This window comes from Lipotes vexillifer, unplaced genomic scaffold, assembly GCF_000442215.2.
Source record: "Lipotes vexillifer unplaced genomic scaffold, Lipotes_vexillifer_v1.1 scaffold1114, whole genome shotgun sequence".
Taxonomy (NCBI): domain Eukaryota; kingdom Metazoa; phylum Chordata; class Mammalia; order Artiodactyla; family Lipotidae; genus Lipotes; species Lipotes vexillifer.
In genome coordinates, this window is record NW_006779031.1 from 218,462 (window position 1) to 230,772 (window position 12,311).

At 39.1% G+C, this 12,311-nt stretch overlaps 1 pseudogene; it reads right to left on the reverse strand.

The window, feature by feature from the left end:
• Positions 1–1,857: 1,857 nt before the first annotated feature.
• On the reverse strand, positions 1,858–11,583 carry LOC103070900 (52 kDa repressor of the inhibitor of the protein kinase-like; annotated as a pseudogene).
• Between the last annotated feature and the right edge of the window lie 728 nt (positions 11,584–12,311).

Consider the following 12,311-nt stretch of genomic DNA (forward strand, 5'->3'; position numbering starts at 1 on the left):
ACATCAGAAACTAACACAACATTGTAAAGCAATTATACTCCAATAGAGATGTTAAAAAAAATAAGACACATGCACCCCAATGCTCATTGCAGCACAATTTACAATAACGAGGTCATGGAAGCAACCTAAATGCCCACTGACAGATGAATGGATAAAGAAGATGTGGAGCATATATACAATGGAATATTACTCAGCCCTAAAAAGGAATGAAATTGGGTCATTTGTAGAGATGTGGATGGACCTAGAGACTGTCATATAGAGTGAAGTAAGTCAGAAAGAGAAAAACAAATATCATATATTAACACATATATGTGGAATCTAGAAAAATGGTACAGATGATCCAGTTTGCAAGGCAGAAATAGAGACACAGATGTAGAGAACAAATGTATGGACACCAAGGGGGAAAAGTGGTGAGGGGTGGTGGTGTGATGAATTGGGAGATTGGGATTGACATATATACACTAATATGTATAAAATAGATAACTAATAAGAACCTGCTGCATAAAATAATACATAAAACTTAAAAAAAAAGAATGCATGCGGCACAAGAATAAAACATGAATGCCAGCTCAGAGGCAATGAAGTATAAAACCAGAAATTGCTTCTAAATTCCTTTGTCAATTAAAACTAAATAAAAGCAAGTTAAGAGCTTAGCCTTACAGTTTTTTATTTTTTGTTTTTTTTAAACAAAATTCACATTTTATTTGGGTTGAAATGAACTATACAAAATTGATTTTCTTCACCAAAAATAACAGCAGTATTTACTGTATTATTCCTAGATAAACCACAAAACACTTATCTTTGTAGGTTTTCCAGGTTTTGCTTGTAAATCAAAATGAGGCAATAGATACAGTCATGGAAAAAGACAGAAGAAAACAGACGAATCAATTGTCACTATCAATGACCTCTGATCCTGTCTTGACCATGAAACAGAAGTGTTCAACATATACCTGCCAAAAAGCTTATGAAGATGTAGGCTCAATAAAGGAATGTAAACAGCAAGAACCAGATGTGGAACAATGGCAGGCTCTTCTATTCAAACTTTAACTATAACTTGTTCCTTTAACTTCATTTGATAAAGACAAAATCTACACTGAAATCCTTGTATGGCGATCTCACATGTTTCTCTTACAGTCTGACAATATTCTTAATGGTCCCTTACAGATTTTTAACAGCATACTAAAAACTCCTACTATTCAAAGGTCAGTCATGAGCTTCATTGTAACGTTTCATAAAATGTATTCCTTCCTCCCATACTCCTCAAAGTTTATTTCTTCAAAGAACTGATAACTCAGTACCTGACAATTGGATCCACAGTGATAAATTTTATGTCTGAAATGACTTAATTAATACAATTCCAAACTGCCATTAGCAAAGATCACACAGAGTGTAACATGGTACTTTCAGTGCTATCTTCTGGAAGAACAGTCAGGTCTCCAAAGCATGGGAGTTCAAACGGGCCATTTAAACAGGCAGATTATCAATAACTAATGTACTCAATGGGAGGCCTACAGGTCAAGATATTCAGTGATTAAGTGGCCTACGTACATCTTACAACTTTTCTGTAAGATATTTTCAAATTTCTTACAGATTTTTTCAAATATCAAATATAAGAAAAAGCCTATTTTAAAAGTCTCTTAAGGGGCTTCCCTGGTGGCGCAGTGGTTGAGAGTCTGCCTGCCGATGCAGGGGACATGGGTTTGTGCCCCGGTCTGGGAAGATGCCACATGCCGTGGAGCAGCTGGGCCCGTGAGCCATGGCCGCTGAGCCTGTACGCCCAGAGCCTGTGCTCCGCAATGGGAGAGGCCACAACAGTGAGAGGCCCGCGTACCCCCCCAAAAAAAAAGTCTCAAGTATTTAAATGGTCTCTGAATTATCTGTAGGAAGCACTTGTATAGAGTTTGATATATGTATCCACCATTAAATCCAAATCATGTTTTATATCAAAATTTATGTTAAGCAAAGCCAAGTTACTTGAATTTTGGTCTGTCAAAGTGTTCTTAAGGTATGCTTTGAGATGCTTTTGCCCATTTTCTTAGCATTCATTCTCAACCTTCATCACAGAAAGAATACATAGGACCTTCAGCAATGCATAAACATTAGGAAAAATCTTGATGTCTAGCAGATGAAGGGCTTCATAAATAGTGGTGGAAGTTTTATATCTTTCCCTCTGTGTTTCCACTTGATTCTCCAACACTGCAGCTCAGCAGACAGCGTGTCAGGATTAGGTAAATCACTTCTGTACATGTCAGCATGATGCTCCTCTGATGTATTAAATTTGAGCTGTCCTATGACAGAGGGTACCAGAGATAAGCATTTAAGAGCTTTGAGGTGCTGTTCTAAGAATATATCTTTCAGTTCCTGAATAATGTGTTCCACTGTTGGAACACTTAGAGTTTCTTTATAGTAACTCTCGGAGGTTAGCTGAGATTCCAGGTTACTATGCTGAGCTCTGTGAAATTTCCCTGGGAGTTTCATCTGAATACCAAGTTTGTTTACCAAATTTGTGGCTTCCTCAAATGAAAATTCATGATAATGAATTCCATCACTTCATTTAGTGAATGCAGCACTGCAGTCAAACTGGTGGCCTCAAAGAAGACATCAGAGGTTTGCCCCTGAAGATTTTTTCCCAAAGGCTCTTGTAAAACATAGAACATTTTTAAGAACAACAATGGTAACAATGAAATCACAATCTGTTACCACACTACAGAGTACAAATGCTCAGCCAGCTATACAGTTATTCCATCTAACATTTGTGTCACTATTTATACCATCTAAACACAAAACAAGTGCTTGTAGGAGGTCCACTAAGATTTCAAAAGCATCATGCCTGCCTGTCCACTGAGAATGTGGCAAATTTCCTTCAGTTCTTTGCCCGTTTCTTCATTGTTCTGAAAGAGGACAGAAATTACATTGTCAAACTCTAAAAGCAGTTCTAGGGGCTTCCCTGGTGGTGCAGTGGTTGAGAGTCCGCCTGCTGATGCAGGGGACGTGGGTTCATGCCCGGGTCTGGGAAGATCCCACATGCTGCGGAGCGGCTGGGCCCGTGAGCCATGGCCGCTGAGCCTGCGCGTCCGGAGCCTGTGCTCCGCAACTGGAGAGGCCACAGAAGTGAGAGGCCCGCGTATCACACACAAAAAAAAAGAGTAGAAAGTAAAATAGATGATGCTCCTAGGGTTCCTGTGCCTGAGTAGCCATTCTAGTGATCGATGGAAAAAAGAACAAACTTCCTCAGTTGTTCCTAATGCGACAGATACTCCCATAACAAGCACTGATTTCGCCAACCACATATTTAAGGCACAGGAAGAGCAGAGTGTGTAGGTAGCTTGGGGATATTTCCCTAAAAGTCTAGAAGCAACAACTTTCATTTTGGAAGAAAATCCACTGGACACAATGTAAGCCTGGCCACGACAGTACTCCATGTTTAATTCCCACTTCTCAGTTATCTTAATGTGAAATTTCACAGCCAAAATTTCTGTATCAGCTTCATAAGGCAAAAGCCCACAGATTCCTCTCTCAGATTGTGAGCTTCATCAACAAATCTCACCAACACAGGCAGGTGCTCTTCCCCTGCTATGTCCACCACATCATCAGTGATGATGGAAAAGAAGTGAGTCTCTCACTTCCCTGAGGGTTTCTTCCTGAATGCAGTTCTCACAGATCTCTATCATCTGTTTCTGTTGTGTTTTCAAACAGAACAATGTGTTAACTGCTGTTGTCTCAAAGCGCTTTCTCAGAACCTCTTCACCAGAATTGATCTGGCACTCCAGCAGTGCTTGAAAGTTATCAAGAGTAAAGAGACCTTCTGGGATTTCATCAGCTTCATGTCCATCCAGAGGTATGTTCTGTTTTCCCATGAGGATCAAACTTAAAGGGCTTCCCTGGTGGCGCAGTGGTTGGGAGTCCGCCTGCCAATGCAGGGGACACGGGTTCATGCCCCGGTCCGGGAAGATCCCACAAGCCGCGGAGCGGCTGGGCCCATGAGCCAAGGCCGCTGAGCCTGCGCGTCCGGAGCCTGTGCTCCGCAACGGGAGAGGCCACAACAGTGAGAGGCCCGCGTACAGCGAAAAAAAAAAAAAAAAAAAAAGAATCAAAATTTCAAGTAAAGATTTTAAGTATTCTTTGTTTTCCTTCTCTTCAAGGGTTAAAGGTAAAATGTCTTCATCCTGCTCTTCACCCCCTTCTTCTGCACTAGGGTTCTGAACATTGCTGTTGTTTATTTCCTTATGGTTTGGTTCCTGTTCAGAAGTTTCATCAGTTTTTTTCTGTTTCAGTGTCGTGATTTCATCTTCACTCAGTTCTTTATTTGTTTTCTGTGTCTACTGTGTGGATTATTCAAATAGCTGGTAAGATCAAATATTGTTGGTATTGCATTATCTTGAATAACTGTTCTATAAGGACTCTCCCAATGACTTCACAAGTATCTGCTTTAATTAATTTTGAGAATTAAAATAACCCAATCATTCTTTAGTTTTCTGATGCCTCTGAAAAATGTATAGTTCTACAGATCATAGAAGTCTCAAAGTGGCACACAATCGATAATGTTTATTTAGTTGATCAGGTGTTTTATCTTCTTAGTCTGCTCTCCTACAATTCTCCACCCACTTCTGGCATCTGGCTGGATCCCGCCGGAGCCTGATAAAGGCCAGGTCTGACTGCGTGCTCATCCCAGTGCAGTTGGGGGCATCGTCCTCTGCACGCCGGCCGGCCCAGCCCTCCCCTCCCCGCCTCCTCAGGGCAGCCAGCCCGCCTGTAGGGGCTGGAGAAGGGAGGCCTTAGAGTTTTTAAAAAGACATTTCTGAAAGTGAGGATTGTGAATCCATATGCTGTATTTCTAATACCCAGGAAGCCCTTACAAGATACATCTGCTGAAAAGCAAAGCAGAGATTCTGGGGTACTGCCTAAAATAAAAACCTACCACTTTGTAAATTTGCATTTCCTTTAATATTTATCATTGACTAAAAACCCAGTCAGTTAACATTTGTAAATATGAAATGCCCAAAAGCAAACTCATCAGTTGGAGTCTTTTTACATTTCCCTTACAGACCATGATTATCTGTTTGGACTAAAGTCCTATTATTTTATCACAACTATTATTGCTTCCCAGGAAGCAGTGATTGAGGTTTGGCCAAGCGTGTGAATTGCACAAATCATACATTTCTTCTTATGGGTTTCATTAACCTCAATATTTGGCACTACTAGAGTAATAAACAATTAGAATTCAACAATGAGATATCAATAAGACACTATGTAATAAATATATTACTATTCTAAAGAATTACTAGAGAAAACAGGTTAATGGACCGTGGTACATTATGAAAACCTTAGATTCAGTATGTCAGAACTGGAAGAGCTCTCAGAGGAAGTGCTGCTTCAGATCACTGACTTAGTCTTGGAGTCAGTAGTCTTCTGGATCCCTGTCCAGTATACTTCCAAGTTTGGGATTTTTTATTTGTGTATGTGCGTGTGTGTGCATGCATTTCAGTAAATATATTCCCTGTTTGAGGTTCATATCAATTTGGTTAGTTCCAAGATTTTTCTCTAGAGCAAATCATAATCTAACCAAGTTTCATAGAGATAAGTTCCCATTTATGGATATTAACTCTTGTTAGTTCTTCACCCATGACATATTCATATTTGGAAGAAAAAGAAAGATAATGGGGAGAACTTCCACATTACAAGCATTTTCCATTGTTTATAAACATAATTTTTCACATGTGGCTTCTTAGATTTATATTAAAATGTTACATACCAAGCAATTAGCTATAGAATCATTCCTGTGGTCTTCTAAAGACAATTGTACCAGTTAATTTATTTTAGACAAACTAAGAAACTAGGTAAACAGAAAAATCATCTTGAAAATGGAATTGCACAGCAATGACAAACGCATGGGTCTTTTTAGTGACTTCATAGAAGCCCATTGCCACAATATATCCTTCTAAACTCTCAAGAGAATGGACTTGGGGACACGGGGAGGGGGAAGGGTAAGATGGAACGAAGTGAGAGAGTGGCATGGACATATATACACTACCAAATGTAAAATAGATAGCTAGTGGGAAGCAGGTGCATAGCACAGGGAGATCAGCTCGGTGCTTTGTGACCACCTAGAGCGGGGGGGATAGGGAGGGTGGGAGGGAGACGCAAGAGGGAGGAGATATGGGGATGTATGTATATGTATAGCTGATTCACTTTGTTATACATCAGAAACTAACACAACATTGTAAAGCAATTGTAGTCTAATAAAGATGTTAAAAAAAATAAACTCTCAAGAGCAGGCAGTATAATCATATAATAACCGTTCAAACCTTTTCTCTGATTTGGCTTCAACAGCTATTCATTTGTTTGTTTGTTTGTTTGTTTTTGTGGTACGCGGGCCTCTCACTGTTGTGGCCTCTCCCGTTGCGGAGCGCAGGCTCAGAGGCCATGGCTCAGGGGCCCAGCCGCCCCGCGGCATGTGGGATCTTCCCGGACTGGGGCACGAACCCGTGTCCCCTGCATCGGCAGGCGGACTCTCAACCACTGCGCCACCAGGGAAGCCCTCAACAGCTATCCTGACACAATGCTCTTCTTGAAGGACACCTCAGCCTTGTATAATCCTTCCTTAGAACTTTACATGATGCTGTAAACCGAGACCAAGCCCCTCACTCACATTATCAGGGCATTTTGTCTCGTTGCCTTATCAACTAAACGTGCAGTTGGTTGCTTTTTCTTTGCTTACATCTCCCACTTACTCAAATGAGCTGACTTATTTGCCCACTTATCAGATTTTATCTAGATAGTAGAGTTTAGAGGAGAGCTCCATGCCAACCCCCTTAAGGGAGAGCTGCAAGCTATAAAACTTCTCAGCTGTGGTGTGGAATTGGCCCCTCAGCAACAATGTACTCCGCTACTTATATTGCCTGTCACCTGCCCCCTTTTGTTTGTGTTTCTCTGTGGCACAAAGGATATGGGGAGCTGATACTATAGTGATCTTGCTTTTGTTGACTATGTAATACATTGTCTGAATCTATTTGGGCTAATTGGGTTTTTTTCCAGCAGAATCTGTCATGGAGTCTGACATACTGTGTATCAGTAAGCGCCTCAAACTCCAGAGTAAGGCAACCTGAATATAAATCCCAACCCTCTCACTTATGAGCTGTGTGATCTCGGGCAAGGTGCATAAACTTTCTGTGTCGTCATTTCTTCATGTTATGTATCATCTAAGTCTCCATGACAGTAAAAGAGCAAGTTGCAGTGTCAAAGTCCATTCAGTGTCATAAAATGAGCTATGCCACTTTTTTCATCAGCCATCACATATTCATTGAATAACTATGCACTAGACTTTACAGAAAATACAGCTTTTAAGACACGGAATCTGTCCCCATGAAACCACTTCATTGGGAATACTGGAGTAAAGGACATGCACTTAATGAGTAATATGCAAAATAAACCCTCCAAGAGTTCAGAGGAGAGACAGACCACTTTGACCTGGGGCCAGAGTGTGGATAAAATCTAGATATCTTCTCCATTTAATCCCTAATATGTTTTAGCAAAACCATAGTTGTCTTTCCTTACTATTCCAGAAATGTATCAACCATTCTTTAGTTAAATGATTTTAGACACCAACATTATAATGATAAACTCATAACTTACACAGTATAAGCACAAAAAGACCTATTTTTTTGTTCATCTTGTGAAATTTATTTTTGTTCAACTGTTTATTTTCTGCTTAGAAAATATTATATACTCATTAAAGATATTTTAAAAATACAGAAAACATTTTAAAAACCATCTATTACTCTGTTATTACCATTAACATTTTGGGATCTTTTCTCCCATTTTTTTCTATGCATTTTTACACTGTTGAGCTAACATTGCATAATTTGCTTTTTAAATAACTTTCTTCCTCTTAGTTTAAAATATGTAAGACAGGAAACAAAAGTTCCACATAACTGTACTATCAGTTAACCCCAGATGACATTTTTTTTTAAGTTACATACATGATTAGAAAACTCAAACGGTATAGTAGTGCATCCTTCCACTGCACATATATCAATATATATGCTGTATAATATGCCAAAAGATCTTCTAATATGTTTTCAATCATTTGAAATTGCAAACTATGCTGTGTTGAATATTTTTATCACCACATATCACATAAAAATGGCTGGATAAATTTTCACCAAATTTGCAGGACATGTTTAGAATAGTCTGACTCAAAATATAGGCTATTTGAAATACAGGAGCTTCACTTTTTGTGAAACTTCACTTCATAAAAACATGCTTCAAAGCAGCTATAGCAGAAGCCTCTATGACTGCTGATCAGGAAAGCACTGTCATATGCATTAAGATGCCAAGGAGAAAAAATCAAACCCTGCTCAAAGAGAAGCCCCTTTTTGAAAGTCACAAAGGCAGATACTCCAAATTACAAGCACTGCTTTTCTATTGAATTATTTCTCAAATAGATAACTCGATGTTATGTGATCCAGAGTAACAACAGGGATAGTATTCATATTATGATCATTGATAATTATCTTGAGCAGTTCAGAAGAGGCCAGCTGAAAAATAATTGCCCATTGCCTGAAGATAATGACAGCATGAAAAAGTGATGCAAAGCTGAATAAAGGTTACTAACTCCAAAGGATTAATGCAGGAAACAGAAGAAAACTTTAGAAAAAAAATACTCAGTGATATTCAAGAAAATTTTGTATCCATAAAAGAGTAGAACAAGCTACTGCGATAAAAGGGTATAATTGTAAAGCAAACAGTTTATGAACATTATAAATATAATTGCCGGATTAAAAAAGAAAATATTGCCTCAAAATAAGGCCTAATAGTAGAAGGGACATAGCAGGAAATCAAATTAGATGTCTGGAAGATTCCATTAAAGCATTCTTTTAGAATATTTGGGGAGGGGTGGAAGGAGAGATAGGAAAGCTAAGAAAGAAAAGTTGTGAGGTATGGAGAATAGATATAGGTGAGTCAAAAGTCTTTCTAATAGAATTTCCAAATGGTGAAGGAGAGAAAGGAGAGATGGGAAAACATAATTTATGGAGTAACAGAAGATACACCTCCCTGAGCTGAAAACTATTGTTTTGAAGCAAAATACTGAAAAATAGCACACTATGGTATGTTGCTTGCAAGAATGACCACAATTTTCCCCCTCATTGTATCCGTGCCCCTTTGCAATGTGACTTTGAAGTTCCTCCCATCAAGGAGCACCTTGAATCTGACTTGGCCTTGTTGCTTGCCCAAGATATCCCACATTCCACTAATAGAATGTGGTGGAAGTAACATTGTGTTAGTTCCAAGCTGTATCTCAAGAGGCCTTGTGTGCTTCTACGCTTGCTTTGAACCAACCCTCTGATTACTATGCGAACAAGCCCAGGCTACTCTCCTGGCAGGTAAGAAGTGATGTGGAACAGACACAAGCCATCACAGCTGAAGCCTTCCTAGCACCAAGCTGACCTACCAGATTCTCACAGACACATGAGTGGTCCCAGCTGAGACCAGAAGAACTGCCCAACTGAGCTCAGGACAAATTGCCAACCCACAGACTTGAAAGAGCCAAAGGAACTACCTATGCAGATAACTGGTGGAACAGTATTTTAGGCAAAGGGATCAGTGTGTGCAAAGGCCCTGGGGTGAGAGCATGCCTGCCATTTCTCAGGCAAAGCAAGGAGGTCAGTTTGGCTAGGGTGGAGTAAGTGATAGAGGGAGGGGTAGGAGATGAAATGAAAAGAGGAGTATGGTAAAATGGTAAAAACGGCACATATTATTCCCCTTTCTGTATCCTCACCCTTGCAGTATGATATCACAGATCCTTCCCTCAAGAAGTAGACTCTGTATTTCCACTCCTTGTTTCTGGCTTGCTTTGGCCAATGGGATATTAGCAAATATAACACAAGCAGAGGCTTGAAAAGCACTTGCATATAAAGGCTTGCTCTCTCGATGTTCCTGAAGCCCCTCACTGCCGTGCAAGAAAATCCAGGCTATTCCCCTGGATTATGACACTCAGTCACTCTTGTCATCCAAGAAAACACATAGTCAGCCCCCAGACATGTGAGGCCATTCACTACACCTGCAGATGCATGAGTGATTCCAGCAGAGATCAGAAAAGTTGTCCAGCTGAGCCCAGCCCAAATTGCCAAACCACAGAATCATGAGCTCAATAAATAATTTAAGCCACAAAATGTTGAAGTGTTTTGTTATACAACAAAAGTTAATTGATGCACATACTTTAAATTATGAGAATAATGTGAAAATCATGGAATATTTCAGAGAGAGGGAATAAAAGTTTAGCTGTAATAGCTGGCATTGAATTCTTTATCCATAATATGGAATATTATTAGACATTATGATAATGTTTATAGAGTTCTGAAAGGAAAGGATTTTGAACCTAAAATACCATTACAAAGAAATAGGCTTTGGGGATACCTGAAAGCTATCATCACCTAGCGGCAGAGACAATTTCTTTTTTTTTCTTATTAACATATTCTGCAATTAAAAATTGTCTGCACTTAAGGTATATAATTTGATTATTTGATATGCATATACATTGTGAAATAATCACTCTAATGAGGCTGATTAACATTTCCATCACTTCAGATAGTTACCACTTTCTTTTTTCCTTCATTTGTGTGAGTGTGTATAAGAATAGTTAAGATCTACCTTCTTAGAAGAGTCCAAGTATACAGTAAAATATTGTTAATCATAGTCACGTTGTACATTATCCTCAGAATTTATTCATCTTGCATAACTGAATCTTTGCAGCCCTTGACCAAAGTTTCTCCATTTCTCCCTCCTCCAGCCCCTGGTAACCACCATTCTACTCTCTGCTTCTATGAGTTCAACTATTGGGCTGGCCAAAAAGTTCATTCCAGTTTTTCCGTAACATCTTACCGGAACGAACTTTTTGGCCAGCTCAATATTTTAGATTCCACATGTAAGTGAGTATTCATCTTTATCTGGCTTATTTCACTTAGCATAATGTCTTCCATATTCATCCAAGTTGTTGCAAATAGCAGGATTTCCTTCTTTTTAAAGTATGAATAATATTCCATTGTGTGTTATACAGCCATACTTGGAAGATATTTCGGGTTTGGCTTCAGCCCATCACAATAAAGTGAATATTGCAATAAAGCAAGTCACATGAAATTTTTAGTCTCCCAATGTATATAAAAGTTATGTTAGCACTATAAACTATTACATGTGCAATAGCATTGTCTTAGAAAACAATGTACATACCTTAATTTAAAAATACTTTATTGCTAAAAAATGCTAACCATCATCTGAGCCTTCAGCAAATCATGATATTTTTGCCAGTAGAGGGTCTCACCTTGATGTCGGTGGCTGCTGACTGATCAGGGTGATGGTTGCCAAAGGCTGGGGTCGCTGTGGCACTTTCTTAAAATAAGACAATAATGAAGTTTGCTGTATTGATTGACACTTCCTTTCACAAACAGTTTCTCTGTAGCATGCAATGCTATTTGATAGCATTTTACACACAGTAGAACGTCTTTCAAAATTGAAGTCAATCCTCTTAAGTCCTGTCACTGCTGTATCAACTAAGTTGATGTCATATTCTAAACCCTGTGTTGCCATTTCAACAATCTTCTCAGCATCTTCAGCCAGGAGTAGATTCCATCTCAAGAAACCACTTTCTTTGCTCATCCTTAAGAAGCAGCTCCTCATCCGTTAAAGTTTTATCATGAGATTGCAGCAATCCCGTCACATCTTCAGCCTCCACTTCTAATTCTAATAGTTCTCTTGCTATTTCCACCACAAATGCAGTTACTGCCTCTACTGACGTCTTGAACCCCGCAGAGTCATCCATGAGGGTAGGAATCAACTTCTTCCAAATTCCTGTGATTGTTGATATTTTGACCCGTTCACATGAATCACGAATGTTCTCAATGGCATCTAGAATGGTGAATCCTTTCCAAAAGGTTTTCAATTTACTTTGCCCAGATCTATCAGAGGAATTACTATGTATGGGCAGCTATAGCCTTACAACATGTATGTCTTTTATTTTTTTGAATTTTATTTTATTTATTTTTTATACTGCAGATTCTTATTAGTCATCAATTTAATGCACATCAGTGTATACATGTCAATCCCAATCGCCCAATTCATCACACCACCACCCCAAAAAATGTATTTCTTAAATCGTAAGACCTGAAGGTCAAAACTTATCCTTGATCCATAGGCTGCAGAATGGATGCTGTTAGCTGACATGAAAACAGCATGAATCTCATTGTACATCTCCATTAGAACTCTTGGGTGACCAGGTGCTTTGTCAGCGAGAAGTAATATTTTGAAAAGAATCTTTT